Here is a 23,981-nt window from a genome sequence, read left to right on the forward strand (position 1 = left end):
CTGATTTCTCATCTAGAGAAAAGGAATTTGGTGAAACCCTTGTTAAGCTTCAAAAGTGTATTTCTTTCTTGATATTTATCTTTTGAAGCACATAGTTTCAATTTGTACTAACCTGCTCTTTGTGTGAGCATCTCTTGTACACCAGCCTCTTGATATCTCTCTTATAGATTTTAGACGATTCCAGGTTGTTGGATCGTTGACCAAACAAGGGTATATTGTTTGGAAAAGGCAGGCTCTAGCCTTGGATAAGGAGTGATTGTAAATAGGCATTGTTCCACCCAGTAACAGAACTGCTATAGTGGAACCCTTCGGTGTTTTGCCAAGGGCGAGGACATAGGCTGTGTTGAAGTCGAACCTTGTAAAAACCTTGTGTCTTTATCTCTTCTTTACTTTCTATTTTCTTTACTAGCTATTGTTGTGTGATTTAAAGTGCAGGTTGCAGGTTCTAAAGTGAGAAAGATACAAAGACTCTTGATATTTAGAAAGTACGTTTTGATTAACTATTTGCGGAAACCCAAAAGGGACTATGTTGGTTGATCTGCAGAAATCTTGATCAAGAGAAGTGCATACGAAGAGGTTTTTCAAAGAAGGTGGAAAACATTTATAGAGAAATTGACAAAAGTACTAATATTCTTGATTGAGTGGTTGAATTGTTTTGCTTTAATTAATTGGCTTGTGAATTTAAATTTCAGTATATTCAAGTGTGATTATCAGTTATTAATTGTCCTTTTCTTGGTGTCATAAGTAAAGCTTAGAAATTATTAAAATTAAAAAGAATCCAATTCACCCCCCCTCTTGGGAAGCTGTTCCTAATTTCAGAATCCACTTCCAATTGGACACAGCATCTTTGCCAGGTAATTAATTCTAAATGCTTAACTCATGCTTAAATATAACGCCTTAAGTTAAGCCACTGTTGTCCATTGCACAAAGTTGATCTTTAGGGATCCATCTTACATCATTTTACCGTAAACTCATTTTTAAAATTCTAAAGCTTAAATCAAAACTTGGTCATCACATAGGTCATAAGCATTGATTTTAAAATATCCCTATTCTACGAGTGCTTATTTAAAAGACTTTATTTTTCAATCAAATTAGAGGTCATCCAATAAGGGGTTTAAGCTTTTCACTTCGTTAAACTTGAATTATCCCTTTGTGCTTAAATGTAAAAATCCTCTAATTTTTGTTCATCTCCTCCATAGGAAATCTTTACCACATCATGATCATATCTGGTAAAGATTCATTTATTCATTGGTTTCGTATTCTTGCTCCAAAGTATGATCATATCTAAAGGATACTTTCTATCCTCCAAAGAGCACTATTCTAAAAACAATCATATGTCATTAGCTGCTCTTTGCCAAAAAGGTGTGGACATATTTACTAGCACCAAAATATTTTGAGTATTGTCCGTTTGTGCGCACTCCTAAACTCTTATAAATGCAATGGATATTTTATTCTCTAAGAGTTTTTTTTTTTTTTTTTTTTTTTTTGTTTCTCTCACAAACTCTCAAACCTAAATCAAATCTTCTAAAGCTTCAAATGATGTTGAATGACTAAAGTGGTTGCACTACGTTTCAAATCTAAATGATGGAATGAAATTTCAAAGAGACCTATGCACATGTAATTAAAGTTAAAGCCATCAAACCTTGAGCCTCTCACGAATTAAGATTCAAATTAAAAGAGGCTACATAGGCTTTATTCATTGAAGGAATATTGACTGTGACTTTTTGGTCCACTAAAGCCAATGTGTAATGACCTGACTAATTTACCAAATTTTTTTTCATAATAACATTTAACATAATAATCTTGTATAGTTGAATAACATAATCAACCTGGACTCATGGGTACTAAGGATATACCCAAAATACAACTGAAATACCTAAGCAGCAGGAAACGTAAAATCATTTACATAACAAATTATCCAACCAAAAAAATACCAGAGTTTTACTACAACTGTTATACACATACACTCATCCCAAAATATCCAAAAAAATGCCCTAGGCTCACAACCCAAAAATCCATTAGACCCTAGCAAAAAGACTTACCCTTCAGAGAGGATAGAACAGTCAAACTCTAACGTTGCGGAGCTCTATCCACTCTTCTATCTGGGCTCCTAAAATGTTTATATAGTTGGGGTGAGACACCTCTTAGTAAGGGAAATAAACTAAAATCAGTGTGTGGCATCATGAGTATTTTCATGTTATACATATAACAGTACATAAATCATATTTGATAAAATTGTCTATATCATATTTGGAAAAAAAAACATAATTTCTCATAACATGGTATATCATACTGAATTTATATACATAAAAATCATTTCATATAACTGTACATGAAATAACACCCTAGATGGATAGCTGGCTGGTGTCATGTCTTACCCCCACATGACTAAGTTGTGCTGCCTGAAGGCAGGACCTAGCAGTGGTTGGTCAACCACGCTAGATTAACATAAGTTTGTCAGTACGATGGGTCTACCCCTCTTGGTTCGGACACTAGAGGTACGTCTGCACTACCATAAAACCATATCGATTGCTGATCTTTCACTGCCCCTCACGACAAGTGGTAGCACTAACATATACATGATCTTAATCATTTAGCTATGGTACCGTGCTTCATAAAAGCCTAAACCAAGTCATCCGAATTCAATAACATATAGTAAATCTCAAATAATAATACATAGTTGTTTCATAACAATATCTGTCATGATAATATTTTCATGAATTCTTACATAACATATCAAGTAAAATTCATGGCCCTTATGCCGACATTTTGTATCTTGTAAATCTTATGCTGACATAGCATATCATATAAAACCCATTGGCCATTATGCCAGTATATCATATAAAACCTCGGCCTTACACCAGCATATCATAACATACTGAATCATGAATATCTGTACAATTTAACATACTATTTAGAACATAGTTCTTGTACTGTCATATAGTTTTTCCTGAAAACTGGTAATACATAAATATTCTAAGAAAACATAATATTTCATCATTATAATTTTCATGGTAAATGTTACTCATGCCACACAAAAGGGGTAATATTCAGAATGTAAAATTTGTTCTAAAATCATATTTCTAATATTACACATGAAAATCATATTTTCTTATCAACGACATTATTTTCAACATAATTCTATAATAACATATTTACCTGAATTTAAATGCTGTAAAATAATAAATATATTTTTATAGGGAAGTTGACTTAGTTTATCCCTAACCTAACTTATGAAAAAGCAAACAAATCACTCCAAAAATCACACCCGTGTGGTCCCCAGCTTAACACCCAGAAATTGATATTTTTCCAACAAAATCTCAGTATTATCCTCTCTAACATATTCTTCTCAGTCCAAAAACACCAAAAACCTAATAAAAGCAAAATTAACTAACTTACCCAAATTTTGGGATGGTTCCAAAGTTAGCATAACCAACAAACCACTCCATTAGATGTGCAGAGAATCTTCCCAGGAGTGACGTGGCAGCTTCTGATCGTCAAATTGGCAAGGAACGGGGCCGAAATTGAGAGAAGGTGAGGGAGCTGAAGTTAGGAGAGAGAGAGAAAAGGGGTTGCCTGAATTTTCTCACAGAAAATCAGATTTAAGCCTATTTATACACTAGTATTCGTCGACGAGGTCCAGAAGAGAGTTCATCAACAAACATTTACTTATTGTCGATGAATTTCATAACCTACAACAACCCTCTCGATAATTTCTTGTCAATGAGAAACGTGGTGCGCGACGAATCTAGTAGTGAGTTCGTCGACGAAACCAAAGGGTTTTTCAATGAGCCCTGCAATTTCTCCTTTTGAATTTCCTTATCTCTCTCTTTCATTATTTAAATACCATAATTCTTCGAGTCTCTTGATTATCCCCCCCCCCCCCCCTTTATGAAATTTTGTCCTCGAAATTTATTATCTATATGGAACAACTTCCTTTGAGGAAAATGGGTTACTTATTTTATTACTTGCCCTCACTTATGGCAGAGGAATACTGTGGTTACATTCAAGGTTCCAAGAGGTTACAATACACATAAAATAAAATTCTCCCACAACCAAATACTATTTACTACCAAAAAATAATTACATCTAGCTAACTTGCACAAGAAATTTTTGCATATTCACCAGTAACTTTACTTGATTGCTACTGATTCCCGCTGAAGAGATACAGGTACTTCTATCATATTTGCTCCTCAAGTTCCCATGAAGCCTCCTCCATTGCATGATTTCTCCATAAGACTTTTACTATTGGAATAAGTTACTGCGCAATTCATGTTCTTTCCTATCCAAAATCTATACTGGTACCTCCTCATATGGGAGAGTGTCCCTGAGCTCTGTCTCACCATAACTGATCACATGGGAGGGGTCTGGGATGTATTTCCTCAACATGGAAACATAGAATACCTCGTGTATTCTTGACAAAATGGGTGGTAAGGTTAGCCTGTAGGCAATTGACTCCACTCTCTTAAGGATCTCAAATGGGCCAATAAACCTAGGTCTAAGCATACCCTTTCCTCCAAATCTTGTAATTCCCTTTAATGGAGCTATTTTCAAAAACACATGATCTCCAACATCAAACTCCAATTTCTTGCGGTGATTATTAGCGTAACTCTTTTGTCAGCTCTGAGCTGCACTGATCATGTCTCTGATGAGTTGAACTTTATCATATGCTTACTACACTAGCTCTGGGACCATTAATTCACCACTCACCTAACTCATCCCAGTATAGAGGAGAATGACATCTCCTACCATAGAGGGCTTCATAAGGTGTCATGCCGATGTTGGCCTAATACCTTTTATTGTATGCAAACTCCACCAATAGCATAAACTAGGTCCAACTACCCCTAAAATCCAGCATGCACACCCACAGCATATCTTCTAATATATGAATCATCCTCTCAGCCTAGCCGTCCATCTGAGGATGAAATGTTGTACTGAAAGATAACTGAGACCCTAGAGCCTCCTATAAGCTCCCCCAAAATCATGACGTGAAACGTGGGTCTTAATCTGATACTATAGACACTAGCATACCATAAGAACGGACTATCTCTTGAACATAACTCTCTTCCAGTCTATCCATGGTGTAATTGACTTTAATAGGAATAAAGTGAGTGCTCTTCATCAATCTATCAATGACCATCCAAATAGCATTTTGACCATGCGGTGCCGATAGCAAACCCATCACCAAGTCCATAAATATATGATCCCACTTCCACTCTAGGATGTAAAGTGGCTGCAACTGGCCCGCTGGCCTCTAATGCTCAGTTTTTACCTGTTGGCATGTCAAACACTATTGTACGAACTCAACAATTTCCCTCTTTATGCTGCTCCTCCAGTAAGACTCTCGCAAATCCCTATACATTTTAGTACTACCTGGATGAACCGTGTACATGGACCTATAAGCCTTCTCTAAAATCATCCTCCTGATGTCCATGATTGCAGGCACGCACAACCTGGAATGGAACTTCAAGGCCACATCATTAGAAATACTGAATTCATCTCCCTATCCGTACTGCACCTTAGCTATCAGCTCTGCTAATTCTGCATCATCTCTTTAAGTTGTCTTAATCCTTTCCTATAGAGTAGGTTGCATAACTAGGCTGGCAATAAATGCTTGAGGATCACTCTCTACCAACTCTATATTGAGTCTCTCCAGATCCATCTGAATCGGATGTTGTACCTCCATAGCTGCCAGTGCTAGTCCTACTGATTTCTTGCTAAAAGCATCAGCTACCACATTTTCTCTCCCTGGGTGGTAACTAATAGTGCAATCATAATATTTAATAATTTCTAACCACCGTCTTTAACTCATGTTCAACTCCTTTTGAGTGAATAAGTACTTTAAACTTTTGTGATCGGAGAATATCTCGCATCTCTCACCGTACAAGTAATGCCTCCAAATCTTTAACACGTGCACCACTGCAGTCAATTCCAGATCATGGGTGGGGTAGTTCTTTTCATACTCTTTCAACTATCGGAAGGCATAAACTACTACCCTACCATGTTGCATCAATACATAGACAAAAGCCCTTTTAAAGACGCGTCATTATAAATAACATAACCATCACCCCTTGATGGAATGATCACCACTGGTGTAGTGACAAGCCTCTATTTCAATTCCTAGAAGCTCTACTCGCAATCCTCATCCCATTCAAAGCTGACATTCTTCCTAGTTAGATGTGTGAGAGGTCTTGATAAAGTTAAAACCCCCTTTACAAACCGATGGTAATAACCTGCCAGTCCCAAGAAACTTCTAGTTTCCTAAACGTTCTTCAGCCTTTTCCAATTCAAAACTGTCTCAATCTTGATGGGATCCACTGAAATACCATCCCCAAAAATAACATGCCCTAGAAACGACACTTTCTCTTACCAAAATTCACATTTACTAAATTTGGCATACAACTTCTTTTCCGTGAGCATCTGAAGTACCAGTCGTAAATGCATCTTATGCTCCTTAAAACTCCTTTAATAGACTAGTATATCATCAATGAAAACCACAATGAATTTGTGGTGAAAGACTGTATTCATCAAGTCCATGAATACAGCAGGAGCATTTGCAAGACCAAATGGCATAACGAGGAATTCATGATGCACATATCTGGTCCTAAATGTTGTCTTCAAGACATCTTGTGCTTTTTCTTTTACCAATGGTAGCTTGATCTAATGTCAATATTGGAATAGACCCGCATACCCTGAAGCAGATCATATAAATCATCTATACGGGGTATAGGATACTTGTTCTTGATGGTCACCTTATTAATTTCCCTATAATCTATACATATCCTCATCGACCCATCCTTTTTCTTTACAAATAACACTAGAGCTCCCCACGGTGATACACTGAGCTGAATAAAATCCTTATCTAGCAAGTCTTGCAACTGATCCTTTAGTTCTCCCAACTCTGCTAGAGCCATTCTCTAAGGAGCTTTGAAGATCGGTGCTATCCCGGGAAGTAGATCAATGGCAAAATCTACCTCGCGGTCCGGAGGTAACCCAAGTAGATCTTCTATAAAAATGTCTGGAAATTCCTTAACCACTGGTGTATTGTCCATCTTCACTTCATTTAATGACACCTCTTTTACAAAATCTATAAACCCCTGACAACCATCTAGGAGTAATCTTCTCACCTGTATGGCTGATACTAACTATGGTAGGGATTGCACACGCGACCCCATGAACCTGAATTTTGGTCTTCTCAGAGGTTTGAATATTACTTCTTTCAAACAACATCCTATACTTGCGTAATTGGCTACCAACCAGTCCATACCAAAAATTACATCAAACCCATGCATATCCAATACTATCATATTAGCTGGTAAGACTTTCCCGTAAATATCAACTGGACAGTCTCGAAGCACTCTACTACACCTCACTACTGACTCTGTCGGTGTAGTTACTAATAGTTTGGTGTCTAAAAACTCTGTTTCTACCCCACATAATCTAATTCATCCCATAGACACAAACGAGTGTGCGGCTCTTGAATCAAACAATACACTAACTTTAAATGAAAGAACGTTAATCATACCTGTCACCACATCGCCGGCTATTTCAGCATCTTCAGACGTCAAAGCATAGACCCTCGCTGGAGCTACATTCCTTTGCTGGCCTCCACGGGGTGCTTAATAGCCTTCCCGGTATAGTCTAGGAGCAAGAGTGATATCAGGTGGTGTGGGGTAACCTCGTACCAGATGTCCTTACCCACCGCAGCGATAACAAGTGGCTCTCCCCACTTGACACTCTCCCAAGTGTCTCTTTCCACAAGTCAGACAAATAGGAAAATTTTTCACCGTCTACAACTCATGACCTCTAGTCTCCTGCCTATGTCCTCTACCATAGTTTCCTCTCCTCCACTGACCCTGCCTTGCTCCCTGCTGGAAGCCTGAAAGCATAGATCTCATCTTCTATCCCTGCTCCTCTATATCCATGCGTTCACTAGCCTCGATCAAAGCTGCTCTGTCAACTAACTCAGAAAAATCTTGTATCTTCAGCACTACCACTTGCTTATATATTCATTGCGTCAATCCTTTTTCAAATAGTCTCGCCTTCTTTACTTCATCAGGAACAATATACGGGGCGAAGTAGGATAGCTCTATAAACTGTGTCGCATACTACTAGACCGACTGTTGTCTCTGCTTCAAATTCAGGAACTCTTCACTTTAGCTTCCTTGATAGTGGTTGAGAAATATTGGTCAAAGAATAATTCTTTAAATCGGTCCCATGTCATAGCTATCGATGTCGTCCTTTGCTGCTCCAAAAGTCTCACAGCTGTCCACCACCTCTCAGCCTCCCCTGTCAGTTTATAGGTGGTGAAGAAAACCTTTTGCTCCTTCGCACACTGTAATACCACCAAAACTTTTTCGATCTCCTACATCCAATTCTCGGCGACTGTAGGATCAACACCTCCTAAAAATTCCGAAGGATTCATCTTAGTAAATTTCTCTATCGTGCACCCATGACCTGCAGATGAGCCTCCCTGCTCTCTAGAGCTCCTAGAAATCTTAGCCATAACCTAGTGAGCCACACTGTGTAATACTCCATTAGAATCAGCCCTGCCTACACTCGAAGGCCTTGCTTCGTCAGTACTGCTCGCATAGGTACTACCTCCTCCAAGGTCCATCATGTAAAGACAATAAATACGACTTAGGGATCCTATCCTTATAACTTACACATCTGACCAAAATCCCCTATCTTGACATCTTTATCTTATTTCAAGATTCAGTCCTACACTTTAGACACACAACTCGGCAATAGTTTACTATATCTTTTTTTAAATCGTAACCCTAGGAAAATATAGAAATGAAGTCCTGCCTCTAAACTGTAAAACAAAACCTTAAATCTTTTTCCTATACTATGGTATTGTTTCCAATGCGCTCTAAAATCTACAAAACCTAGCAACCTAGGCTCTGATACCAAACTATAACAACCTGACTAATTTACCAATTTTTTTTTTCATAATAACATTTAATATAATAATCTTGTACAGCTGAATAGCATAATCAACCTGGATCCATGGGTACCAAGGATATACCCAAAATATAACTCAAATACCTAAGCAGTAGGAAACGTAAAATTATGTACATAACAAATCATCCAACTAACACATTACTAGATTTTTGCTACAACTATTATATACGTATACTCATCCCAAAATATCCAAAAAAATTCCTTAGGGTCACAACCTAAAAATCCATCAGACCCTAGCAAAAAGACTTACCTTTCAAATGGGGAAGAACAGTCAAACTCTAATGTTGCAGAGCTCTATCTGCTCTTCTATTCGGGGCTCTTGAAATGTTTATATAGTTAGGGTGAGACATCTCTCAATAAGGAAAATAAACTAATATTAATGTGTGACATCATGAGTATTTTCGTGTTATACATGTAACAGTACATAAATCATATTTGATAAAATTGTCTGCATCATATCTGGATAAAAAACATAATTTCTCATAACATGGTATATTATACTGAATTTTTAGACATAAAAATCATCTCATATAACTGTACATGAAATAACACCCTGGATGGATAGTTGGCTAGTGTTATGTCTTACCCCCATATGACTAGGTTGTGTGGCCTGAAGGCGGGACTTAGCAATGGCTGGCTGACCACACTAGATCTACATAAGTGAGTAAGTACGATGGGTATGCCCCTCCTGGTTCGGACACCAGAGGGATGCTTGCACTACCATAAAACCACATCGACCACCGATCTCCCACTGCCCATTACAACAAGTGGTGGCACTAACATATACATCATCGTGATCATTTAGTTACGGTACCGTGTTTCATAAAAACCTAAACCAAGTCATCCGACTTATGATAACATATAGTAAATCTCAAATAATGATACATAACTATTTCATAATAATATATGTCATGATAATATTTTCATGAATTCTCGCACAACATATCAAGTAAAATTCGCGGCCCTTACGCCGGCATTTTGTATCTTGTAAATCATGGCCCTTACGCCGACATAGCATATCATATAAAACCCTCGACCCTTATGCCGGTATATCATATAAAATCTCGGCCCTTACACCGGCATACCATAACATACTGAATCATGAATAAATTTACTGTTTAACATACTGTTTAGAACATAGTTCCTATACTGTTATAGAGTTTTCCTTAAGAACTGGTGATGCGTAAATATTATGAGAAAACATAATATTTCATCATTATAATTTCCACGGTAAATGTTACTCATGCCACATAAAAGGGGTATTATTTTGAATGTAAAATATGTTCTAAAATCATATTTCTAATATTACACATGAAAATCATATTTTATGATCAACAACATTATTTTTAACATAATTCTATAATATGCATATTTACTTAAATTTAAATGCTGTAAAATAATAAATATATTTTCATAAGGAAGCTGACTTAGTTTATCCCCTTACTGACTTATGAAAAACCCTATGAATTATTCAAAAAATCACACCCGTGTGGTCCCCAGCTCAACACTCCAAAATTGATATTTTCCCCAAAAAACCTTAGTATTATCCTCACTAACATATTCTTCTCAGTATAAAAACACCAAAAATCTTATAAAACTGAAATTAACTAACTTAATCAAATTTTGGGATGGTTTGCAAGTTAGCTTAACCAACAAATCACTTTAGTAGATATGTAGAGAATCTTCCCAAGAGTAACGTGGCGGCTTCCGATAGTCAAACTGGAAAGGAACGTGGCCGGAATCGAAGAGAGAAGGTGTGGGAGCCGAAGTTGAGAGAGAGAGAAAAGGGTTTCCCTGGATTTGCTCACAAAGAATCAAATTTGTCCCTATTTATACACCAGCTTTTGTCAACGAGATTGTCACTTCGTCGATGAGGTCCAGAAGAGAGTTCAATGACAAACATTTACTTATTGTCGACGAATTTCAGGCCCTATAACAGTCCTCTCAGTAATTTCTCATCGACGAGACATGTGGCGTACAACGAATATAGTAGTGAGTTCATCGACGAAACTGAAGGGCTCATCGACGAGCCCTTCAATTTCTCCTTTTGAATTTTCTTTTCTCCCTCTTTCATTATTTAAATACCATAATTCTTTGGGTCCCTACACTATGCATCTTGAGCCAAGTTTTAATCATTGAAAACCTAAAGCACTTGGCTAAAGAATTTGAAAAATAGGAAAAGGCATGATTCGATAGAATGCTTAACTTAGGGGGAGCATTTGTCTTTCATGACTATAAAATTAAAATGCCTTCATGATCATAGTTTATATGGCTTAATTGTGACGCCCCGATTTTTGTACAATTTTTTTCTTCCCAATAATAAATAAATAATCACTCGTCAACCACAACATCCACAAATTGGCCACGTCAACAATCCTACTATCATTCATACAACCTGACCCACATTGGCTACCAGGTAAAAAGTTATTTAATTATGCAACCTAACAGTGGAAGACAGTATATGCATATCAGTCAGAATACAACCCAGAGTATCAATATACACATATACACAATACTATCTCATACCCAAAAACAATGCGCCCTTAGGGAATCACACCTCCCAAGTCCAAACTCACCCTGTATATCAGGGTTCTAGCTCCCTACTATCACGGAGCTCTATCACCCGGACGGTCTCTGTTCCCTAAAAAATTTAGATAAGTTGGGCGAGACACATCTCAGTAAGAAGGAATAAATTATTTACAGTATGTGGTCATATGAGTTCAGTTATAACATGTTTTACTTTTCAAAACAAAATTTCATTTGACAAAATACACTAATATTCACATTCTCATAATCATATACATATACAACACAAGCTTTTATAAGCTTTAAAACCATTTCTAAAATTCAATGATTTCCAACACATAATTATCCACGAAGTTCCTGAGAATAGGGAAGATTACTCGCCCATACAGGTAGTTTCCCTCTGCCCTAACACGTTATGCAGCCGAGTATGGCCACATCTGATACCTATTAGGGCACTCACCTTACCCAGTAAGCCCTCGGGCGGAGAGTTTCACTTCGCCTCAAATATTTATTTTATTAACTCATACGGTTCCATTTCTTAATTTTATCATTTTTTATTTCTTAATTTCCATTCTTCCTTTCATTTCTTATTTTAGCCAATTTTATCATTCTTTCACTTTCCGTTTCCATTTTACTTTCTAGCTCATGAGTATCCTTAGTATCAAATACCAATATCGCATCTGTAACTCATGGCCACTCTGAGGATCTTTCTATCCACGCCATGCTTCCCCCTAGTCAAGGTTGCGCGGGTCGAAGGATGGATCTAACCGTGGTTGGCCGACCTAGTTAAATCAAAGTATCATATCACATATCGCGTCTATAGTACAACTGGTCAACCTATAACCCTGATCCGGACTTAGAGGGCCAAACAACCCTACAAAATGGCTCAATCGACTGTCACGCCACACGCTCCAAAAGTCCGTGTGGTTGCACTAACACCACTAGCAACGGTACCGTACTCAATATCATAACCATCCATCAGGATTCACTACCACATACCTGCAATCATTATGCGGTATTGACATTTAATCAATCATATTTCAGTATATCACAATTCAGTTCAACATAAATATTCCCATCATTTTCTGTGCACATTTCATCATCTCGTAATAATACATATCATACTTCACGTATTTTCACATTTTCCCAAAATACTCATACCAATAATTTGTACAAACTCATTTCTCATGCAAATAATTTCCACTCACATATAAATATCACATTTCATTATTTTTCACTAATCACATCAATCATTCTCATTTCAATATTTTCTCAAAAAATACTCATCGTTATATTTCACATTTTTCAACACATGTCATGCACCACACAGTTTTCATCTAATATTCATAACATATTATTTTCACACTCCAAAATATCATAATTTAAAATCACTCAAATGCCACACAATTTATCTGATATTTATATCGTAATAATTTCCAGACAAAATACCATAAGCACATTTTCACATATTAATTTAAACAGTAATTCTAAAAATACTATTATAATTTATTTCCCTTACCTGACTTACTGAGAGTCTCGTTAGGATCCAAATCCTACGCCTTTGGCACCCAAAATTCAAATCCTACAATTTGCATTTTCCCCAAATTAATTAACCTATTGCCCCAAACTAATACTCATCTAACCTTCCCTAGACTCCAAATACCTCAAATTAACATTTAAACTAATATTTAACGCCCCCACTTAATTTTATGAATTTTTCCTGCGCATCCCAAAATTACACTCGCGGCGCTCACCTAGACCCTAAATTCCGAAATTTCTACTTCAACTCCAGATGTTCAATATTTTAGCATTTCTAAATTAATCCTAATTAATTAAATATAAACCCCTTAATAACCCCTGTACCCCAAATTTGGGGTTTTGCCCACGACGACCCTTTGAGATTTCTGTCCCGCTAGACTTGTAAAGAATCATCCCTAGATTCTCGTGGTAGTATCTGTTTTGTCAATCAAGCTTATAATTTGCAAGAAATTAAAGAAAAAGGGGAAAATGGCTTACCCTAGGAGATACGTTTACGCCGCTCCTACCACCGATCCACTTCGGTAGAAATGACGGTAGCGAAAAATGGAGTCCGACAGTATCTTTCGATTTTCGATCGGGCGAAAATCCGTCACGAAATCGATGAGAGAGGGAGAGAGAATGAAAGGAGAGAGAGAGAGAGAGAGAGAGAGAGAGAGAGAGAGAGTCTGTCGCACGCAGGACAGAAGAAAGAAGAAGAAAAGAAGAAGAAAGAAAGAAAGAAAAAAAAAAAAACCAAAAGAAAATAAAAACAAATCCCTTCAAGCTTTTAGCTTTTGGATAATAATAATAATAATAATAATAATAATAATAATAATAATAACAATAATAATAATAATAATAATATATTTAATTAATATTAATAATAATATATTTTATTAATAAAAAATAAAAATAAATTTTAATTTTTTTTCTTTTTTTTATAAATCTGATTAATTAATAATTAATTTATTATTTTTATTTATTTTTTTTTTTTGGAATCACTCCACTAATCTTCTATATCCTTTTTTGGGGTTATTAAATTCTCCCCTCCTTATAAAAATTTTGTCCTCAAAATTTGCTTATTCATCAACTTTCCATCCTCAGAAAGAAAACGCCACAATTTTATTAATTACCCTCACTTATGGCGGAGGAATAATGTGATTACAATGAGGGTTCTCGAAGATTACAACTTTTCCAAAATTCTCCCAAAGCCATTCATATTTCAAAATTAAAAACTTTATCTATCCTACGTTACACTATACATATAAAAATATACAATATTATTCTTTTCACTTAACTGGATCAACTCTAAGCTCCACTAAATAAGTGTGGATATTTCTGGCGCATCTGATCTTCTAGTTCCTAGGAAGCCTCCTCAATGGCATGGTTGCGCCACAAAACTTTTACGAGTGAAATCTTCTTCGTGCGTAGCTTCGGTTCCTTCCAGTCAAGAATCTACACTGGCACTTCCTCATAAGCTAAAGTATCACCCAAATCCAGTGCTTCATATCTGATCACATGGGAGGGGTCTGGGACATATTTCCTCAGCATAGAAACGTGGAATACGTCATGGATCCTAGATAGAACCGGTGGTAATGTCAAACGATAGGCAACTGAACCAACTCTCTCAAGAATCTCAAATGATCCAATATACCTAGGACTCAGTTTACCCTTCCTCCTGAACCTCATAACTCCCTTAATCGGTGCCACCTTCAGGAACACGCGATCTCCTGCGTCAAACTCCAATTCTCGCTGATGAGTATCTGAATAACTCTTTTATTGGCTCTATGCTATTCTAATCCTGCCTCTGATGAGTCTGACTTTATCCTGAGTCTGCTGTATCAGCTTTGGCTCCAAAATCTATCTATCCTTGATCTCATCCCAGTACAACAGGGATTGGCACCTCCTGCCATATAGCGCCTCATACAGTGCCATCCCAATGCTGGCCTGATAGCTGTTGTTATACGCAAACTCAAGTAGTGGCAAATACTGCATCCAACGACCTCCAAAGTATAGCACACATGCTCGCAGCATATCCTCCAGAATCTGTATTGTCCTCTCCGTCTGCCCATCTGTCTGAGGATGAAAAGCTGTGCTGAATGACAACTGAGAACCCATGGCCCCTTGCAGACTCTTCCAAAAATGAGATGTGAACCGTGGATCTCTGTCTGAAACTATGGACACTGGGATGCCATGGAACCTAACTATCTCCTAGATATATAACTCATCCAATTTGTCCAAGGAGTAGCTAACTCTGATCGGCAAAAAGTGGGCAGTCTTCGTTTGTCGATCCACCACTACCCATATAGCGTCCTATCTATGCAATACTGGCAGAAATCCTAAGATGAAATCCATCACTATATGCTCCCACTACTCAAGAATGTGGAGTGGCTGCAATGACCCCGTTAGTCTCTGATGCTCAGCTTTCACTTGCTGGCACATCAAACATTAATCCACAAACTGATCTATCTCACTCTTCATGTTGCTCCACCAGAAGGACTCTCGAAGATCCCTGTACAATTTAGTGCTATCCAAATATACAGTATATAGGGACCGATGCGCTTTCTCAAGAATAACTTTCTTGATCTCAGGGTCGATAGGAACGCATAACTTGGTACGGAACCTCAAAGCTCCATCATCTGAGATGCTAAACTCTATTCCCTGACCATCCTGTACCTTCCCCAAAATCTCTACTAGTTCTGCATCATTTTTTGGGCTACTTTAATCCTCTTCTATAGAGTCGACTACAAAATCAAGTCAACAATGAACGCCTAGTGATCGCCCTCTTCCAGCTCCACGCCGAGCCTCTCTAGATCCATCTGGATCGGATGCTGAATCTCCACTGCAGATATAGATGCATCCACTAATTTTCAGCTCAAAGCATCAGCAACCACATTAGCCTTTCTCAGGTGGTAGCTAATAGTGCAATCGTAATCCTTTATTAGCTCCAGCCATCTCCTTTGCCTTATATTTAACTCCTTCTGTGTGAAGAAATACTTTAAGCTCTTATGGTCAGTAAATATCTCACACCTACCCCCTATAGATAGTGCCTCTAAATCTTCAGTGCGTAAACAACTGCCGCCAACTCTAGATCGTGGGTAGGGTAGTTTTTCTCATATTCTTTCAACTGTCGTGAGGCATAGGCTATCACTCTCCCTCGCTGCATCAATACGCATCCGGGCCCTTTATGGGAGGCATCACTATAAATCACAAACCCCTCTTCTCCTTAAGGAATTGTCAACACAAGCGCAATGATGAGTCATTGCTTTAATTCCTAGAAGCTCTATTCACATTCATCAAACCACTCGAACTTTACTTCCTTCCTAGTCAATTTGGTAACTGGGCCACACAGTCTAAAAAAGCCCTTGACAAACCTGTGGTAGTACCCAGCCAATCCCAGGAAACTCCTAATCTCGTGCACATTCTTTGGTCATACCCAGTCTACTACCGCTTTAATCTTACTCGGATCAATAGAAATACTACCCCTAGATATGACGTGCCCAAGGAAGGCAACCTATTCCAGCCAGAACTCACACTTCTTAAGCTTCGCATATAGCTTCTTCTCTGGCAACACCTGCAACACTATACTTAGATGCTCCTCATGCTCCTTTGGGCTCTTCGAATACACCAGTATATCATCAATAAATACTATCAAAAACTGATCCAAATATTGGTGAAAGACCCTGTTCATCAAATCCATAAACACTGTTGGAGCATTCGTCAAACCAACGGCATAACTAGAAATTCATAATGGCCATATCGTGTTCTAAATGTCATCTTCGGAATATCTTCTGGCCACAGTTACTTTGATTATTTCTCGATAGTCGATGCACAACCTCATTAACCCATCTTTCTTCCTCACGAATAAAGTCGATGCTCCCTAGGGTGATACACTAGGCCGAATAAACCCCTTATTTAATAGTTCCTGCAATTGTTCTTTCAATTCTTTCAGCTCTACCGGTGTCATTCTATATGGCACCTTCGAAATCAGCATTGTCTCCAGAACCAAATCAAGAACAAACTCTACTTCATGATCAGGAGATAAACCCGGCAAATCCTTGGGAAATACATCAGGAAAATCCATCACCACTGGGATATCTTCCACCCTCAGCTCCCCTTCTGATACTGCCTTCACACAGGCTAAATATCCCTGGCAGCCGTCTAATAGAAATCCATGCACCTGAATAGCAGATAGTAACTAAGGTGGGGTGCGTACACATGACCCCATGAATCTAACTCCTGTCCTTCTAAAGGTCTTAACACTTCCTTCCTCTAATGGCAATCAATTCTAGCATAGTGGGCAAATAACCAATCCATACCCAAGATTATCTCAAACTCATGCATGTCTAAAACTACCAGATTAGCTGACAAAGACCTCCCATGAATACCTATTGGACAGTCTCTGAGTACCTTTCTGCATATCCCTATAGCCCCAGTCGGCATAGTAATAGGCAAACTAATATCTAACTACTGAGGCTCAAACCCACACAACTTTACATAATTTCGGGTGATAAACGAATGCGTCACCCCAAAATCAAACAAAACAATAGCTTTAAATGACAGTATTGAAATAGTACCTGTCACCACATCTCCCGCCGCCTCAGTATCTCCCCACTTCAGTGCATAAACTCATGTCGGGGCAATATTCCTCTATTGTCCACCTCGAGATGCTTGATAGCCTCCTTTGTATAGTTGAAGAGCAACCGCTACCACTGGCAGTGCCTGACAGTTCCTCGCAATATGTCCAGGCTGGTGGCATTGATAGCAGACAGCCTCCCTCACTCGACACTCTCCTGGGTGTCTCCTCAAACATCTGGGACAAGGAGGGAGCATCTGTCTGCCCTGTACTGCTCAATCTCCTCCTCCTTGTCGCCATCCCCCTCTTCCATCAGATCTCCTCCACGGACCTTGACTGGGCTCTACCTGAAAATCAGAAGGCGCGGGCCTCTTTCTCTAACTCTGGGTTACTGCGCCTCTATGTATGCTACTCTCAATCACTGCAGCCCTGTCCACTATATCCGATAAGGTCTGAGCTTGGAAACCTACCACCTACTCATACAAGTTCTATCTTAGGCCCTCCTCAAACTTCCTTGCCTTCCTCTCCTCATCTGGCACCATATACGATACAAACCGGGACAGCTCATCAAACCTCGCTACGTACTGCTGCACCGTCATAGACCCTTGTGTCGGATACAGAAACTCTGATGCCTTCGCACTCCTGACCGTAGTGGGAAAGTACTGCTCAAAGAAAATCTCCTTGAAGCGATTCCATGTCATTGCTACAAGGTCTGGCCTCTACTCCTCAAGTAATCTCACTGACCTCCACTAGCACTTTGCTTCCCTGGTCAATTTAAATGTGACAAATAACACCCTCTGCTCATCAGACATGAGAGGAGTGCCATTATGTCCTCTATATCCTGAACCCAGTTCTCTGCTACCTGTGGGTTCGCTCCTCTAGCAAAAGACGGGGGTTGCATATACGTGAACTGCTCGATTGTGCAGCTCCGCTCCCCCGAACTCCTAGTCATCTCAGCCATCGCATGCTGAGTGACACTACGTAACACAGCATCGGTATCTGCACCACCCATACTAGAAGGTCCTACTCCATCACCTCCTGCATTCGTGTTACTGTTCCCCGAATCCATCCTGCAAAGGAAACAGCTATTCTTAGCATATAATCACTATCAAAAAACCCATACACTACAATAACTCATAAATTATTCTTCTATCCACATCCTTAATCTTTATTTAAGATTCAGTCCTACCACTCAGAAACAAGACACAACGGTAGTATCCATGGTTTTCCTGAAATTGTCACCCCAGGAAAATCACAGCAACAAACTCGGTACTCCTGTCTCTAGGCCACAAGATAGAATCCTAAATTCTCATCTCATCTTCTAACAATCACTAACTCACATTTCAATCTACCCATCTCCTATTTACCTTAAAATCCACTCCTATACTCTGGTATTGTATTCCGCTATCTATTACAATCTACAAAAACTAGCAACCTAGGCTCTGATACCAAACTGTGACTCCCCGATTTTCGTACAATTTTTTTTTCTTCTCAATAATAAATAAATAATCACTCGTCATCCAAAACATCCACAAATCAGCCACGTCAACAATCCCACTATCATTCATACGACCCGACCCGCATTGGGTACTGGGTAAAAAGTTATTTTATTATACAACCTAACAACGGAAGATAGTATATGCATATCAATCAGAATACAATACCCAGAGTATCAATATACACGTATACATAATACTATCTCATACCCAAGAACAATGCAACCTTAGGGAATCACACCTCCCTAGTCCAAACTCACCCTATATATCAGGGTTCTAGCTCTCTACTATCATGGAACTCTATCACCCGGTCAGTCTCCGTTCCCTGAAAAATTTAGATAAATTGGGTGAGACACATTTCAGTAAGAAGGAATAAATTATTTACAGTGTATGGCCATATGAGTTCAGTTATAATATGCTTTACTTTTCAAAATAACATTTTGTCTAAGAAAATACACTGATATTCACATTCTAATAATCATATAGATATACAACACAAGATTTTATAAGCTTTAAAACCATGTCTCAAATTCAATGACTTCCAACACATAATTATCCGCAAAGTTCCTGAGAATAAGGAAGATTACCCGCCCATACAGATAGCTTCCCTCTGCCCTAACACGTTATGCAGTCGGGTATGACCATATATGATACCTATCAAAGCACTCACCTTACTCAGTAAGCCCTCAGGCAAAGAGTTTCACTTCACGTCCAATATTTATTTTATTAACTCATATGGTTCCATTTCTCAATTTTATGATTCTTTATTTCTCAATTTCCATTCTTCATTTCATTTCTCATTTTAGCCAATTTTATCATTCTTTCAATTTCCATTTCTATTTTACTTTCTGGCTTATGAGTATCCTTTGTATCAAATACCAACATCGCGTCTATAATTCATGGCCCCCCTAAGGATCTTTTTGTCCACGCTATGCTTCTTCCTATGGTCAAGGTTGTGCAGCCCGAAGGCTAGATCTAACCGCGGTTGGCCGACTCGGTTAGATCAAAGTATCATATCACATATCGCATTTGTAGTACGGCTGGCCAGCCTATAACCTTGATCCGAACTTAGAGGGCCAAACAACCCTACAAAATGGCTCAGTCGACTATCACGCCACACGCTCCAAGAGTTCGTGTGGTTGCACTAACACCACTAGCAATGGTACCGTACTCAATATCATAACCATCCATCAGGGTTCACTACCACATACCGCAATCATTATGCGGTATTAGCATTTCATCAATCATATTTCAGCATATCACAATTCAGTTTAATATAAATATTCTCATCATTTTCTATGCACATTTCATCATATCGTAATAATATATATCATATTTCATATATTTTCACATTTTCCCAAAATACTCATACCAATAATTTGTACAAACTTATTTCTCATGCAAATAATTTCCACTCACATATAAATATCACATTTCATTATTTTTCACTAATCACATCAATCATTCTCATTTCAATATTTTCTCAGAAAATACTCATCGTTATATTTCACATTTTTCAACACATGTCATGCGCCACACAGTTTTCATCTAATATTCATAACATATTATTTTCACACTCCAAAATATCACAATTTAAAATCACTCAAATGCCACACAATTTATCTGATATTTATATCGTAATAATTTTCAGACAAAATACCATAAGCAAATTTTCACATATTAATTTAAACAGTAATTCTAAAAATACTGTTATAATTTATTTCCCTTACCTGACTTACTGAGAGTCTCGTTAGGACCCAAATCCTACGCACTTGGTGCCCGAAATTCAAATCCTGCAATTTGCATTTTCCCTAGATTAATTAACCTATTTTCCCAAAATAGTACCCATCTAATCTTCCCTAGGCTCCATATATCTCAAATTAACATTAAACTAATATTTAACGCCCCCACTAATTTTTCTGAATTTTACCTGGGAGTCCCAAAATTACACTCGCGATGCTGACCGGGACCCTAAATTTTGAAAATTCTACTTCAACTCGAGATTCTCAATATTTTAGCATTTCTAAATTAATTCTAATTAATTAAAAATAAGCCCCTTAATAACCCCCGTACCCCAAATTTGGGATTTTTCCCATGACAACCCCACAAGAATTCCATCCCGCTAGACTTGTAGAGAATCATCTCTAGATTCTCGTGGTGGTGTCTGTTCGTCAAATAGGCTTATAATTTGCAAGAAATTAAAGAAAAAGGGGAAATTAGCTTACCCGAGGAGATATGTTTACGCCGCTCCTACCACCGATCTGTTCTAGTAGAAGTGACGGTAGCGGAGAATGGAGTCCAGCGGTATCTTTCGATTTTCGATGAGTGAAAATCCGTCACGAAATCGAGGAGAGAGGGAGAGAGAATGAGAGGAGAGAGAGAGAGAGAGAGAGAGAGAGAGTCTGTTGGGCGCTGGACAGGAGAAAGAAGAAGAAGAAGAAGAAGAAAGAAAGAAAGAAAGAAAAAACAAAAGAAAACAAAAACAAATCTCCTGAAGCTTCTAACTTCAGGATAATAATAATAATAATAATAATAATAATAATAATAATAATAATAATAATAATAATAATATATTTAATTAATATTCATAATGATATATTTTATTAATAAAAAATAAAAAATAATTATTTTTATCTTTTTTTTATATAAATTCGATTAATTAATTAATTAATTAATTAATTATTATTATTATTATTGGGAATCACTCTACTAATCTTCTATATCCCTTTTTGGGGTTATTATATCTTAATGAATAAAAGCACTATACTAAACTCAAATCTATCCACTACTCTTTACTATTTATGTTCTTTGATGGATAGATCATTTTTTAAAAAATTAATAATTGCTACATGTTTGCATGCTTAGTCTAGAATGTCTCCTGCATAGTGGATGCAATGATGTGAACAACATATTGGTAGTGGAATTTAGGTTGTTGCATGTTTTATATGAATATTTTGCTGAGAACAACCAACTATCAGATACAAGTTTTATGAGAAAATGTCCAATTTACAGATGACATGTTGCCAAAATTTCGTAAAATTTTCCCTAAATAAAATCTTGTACAAAGATGATTATGATAAAATTAAAGCTAAAATATTTTGGAAACGATGAGTGAAAACAAAATGAATATTAAATTTCATCTTTGCATAATCATCAAGAATATTTAGGGGAGCTTAGCTCCATCCCTTGAAAAGGAACTTAAAAGACTTATGTGCAGCATTGTTTCGCTTTTCATATATAGAGGCTCTTTTGAAAATTTGGAACATCATACATAGCTCTTAAAGTTTTTTTATTTAGATATGGATTGTTCTTAGGTGTATAAGCACTATTACATGCCTTAATATATCTTTTATGATGCATGTGTGGTCTATAGAGAGACTATACTGGTTGCAATGTTTGAAATGAATTAATCAATATCCAGTATAGTTATGCTAAAAGAATTTAAAATAAATGGCTTATACTACCAAGAATATTGAAATTAGTCTTTAACTAGTATAAGCAAATTATTTTTTCCAAGCTTGGATTCAAGTCAAAAGGGGGAGCATTCAAAATTAAATTTTTGTTTCTTATGCTCACCATACCTTTAGCTTAGATTCATAGCTTACTGTGGCTTGCATGTTTAGTATAATGAATTTCTTCTACCCACAATAAATTGTAAATCTATAAGCATCTAAGCTCGTACTCAAATTTTTAGGGGGAGTCCTTGAAATTAATTTCTATCTTGTTAGGCTCTCCAACATCTCTGGCTTAGATCTGACTTGAACATGGCTAAAAATGTAATATTTCTATTACAAATCATAATATGTTAATTTGCCACAATCATTTGTGTAGCCATGTGATTCTTGTTTTAAATTGTCTAATATCTTTAGGATCCTTGTGATTGATTTTTCTAGTCATATTTTGTGTGCTTAAATGAAATACCAGAAAAAATATTGCTTGAATTTTTTAGAAGTTTCTTTTTTGCAAGCACATCTCCAGCACCTTTTGACAATATTATAAGGGGGAAATATATTCATATACATATATATATATATATATATATATATATATATATATATATTCTTGGCAAGAAATGAATTTGCATGTGACATATCTTGTTCATGCTTGTGTGTTAAAGCGCTATGCCCCAAATTGTTAAATCAAAAGGGGGAGTTATATTTTCAAAATTTTATATCAAAAAAGGGAGAATTTTACTATGCCTAAATGCTAAAAAGGGGGAATGTTTTCAAGAAAAGGAGAGTTCTCTTAGCTAAGGAGTTCCTTATACTCAATTTTTTTACACTTAGCCTAGCCCTTTTGCTGATGAAAAAAAGGGGAGAACTTTTATAAGCAAAATGTTTGACCAAAAAGAGGGGAAGTTTTTTTTTAGGACAATATTTTAAATGGGGTAAATATCTGAGCTGCAATCATTATGTATTTGTTCTTTATTACTAGAATGAAATGCATTTTGTAATGTCTTTTTGTTATGCTTGAGCTTCAATGTCTATGTTTTTATTTATGCATATTCTAAGGGGGAGCCTTTTTTTGGCTAAACCCCATTTTACTCTGCTACATTTGTCATCATAAAAAAATGGGAGATTGTTGACTTTTTGAGTCTGATCCCTGTTTTGATGTTGACAGAGCACAGGTTACTTATGTGTGTATTTAGTATGTGAATAGGCTTAAATTTTAGTACACATAAGGAAAAGGAAAATGGAAGCCAAAATAGAACTTAAAAGCTCACATCATCTAACGTATTCCAAGAAGGCAGTATAGCAAAGATGAAGAAGAAGACTTATGTTTTTAATTTGTAATGCTTTTTGTTATATATTTGGTGTGTAATAATGCATAGCATGCATGATGTGAATGATAGGCTCAGATGACAATAGATTGACTATAGGGAATCGAACAAAGGTCATAGA

The sequence above is a fragment of the Malania oleifera genome, chromosome 11 (assembly GCF_029873635.1).
Source record: "Malania oleifera isolate guangnan ecotype guangnan chromosome 11, ASM2987363v1, whole genome shotgun sequence".
Lineage (NCBI taxonomy): Eukaryota > Viridiplantae > Streptophyta > Magnoliopsida > Santalales > Ximeniaceae > Malania > Malania oleifera.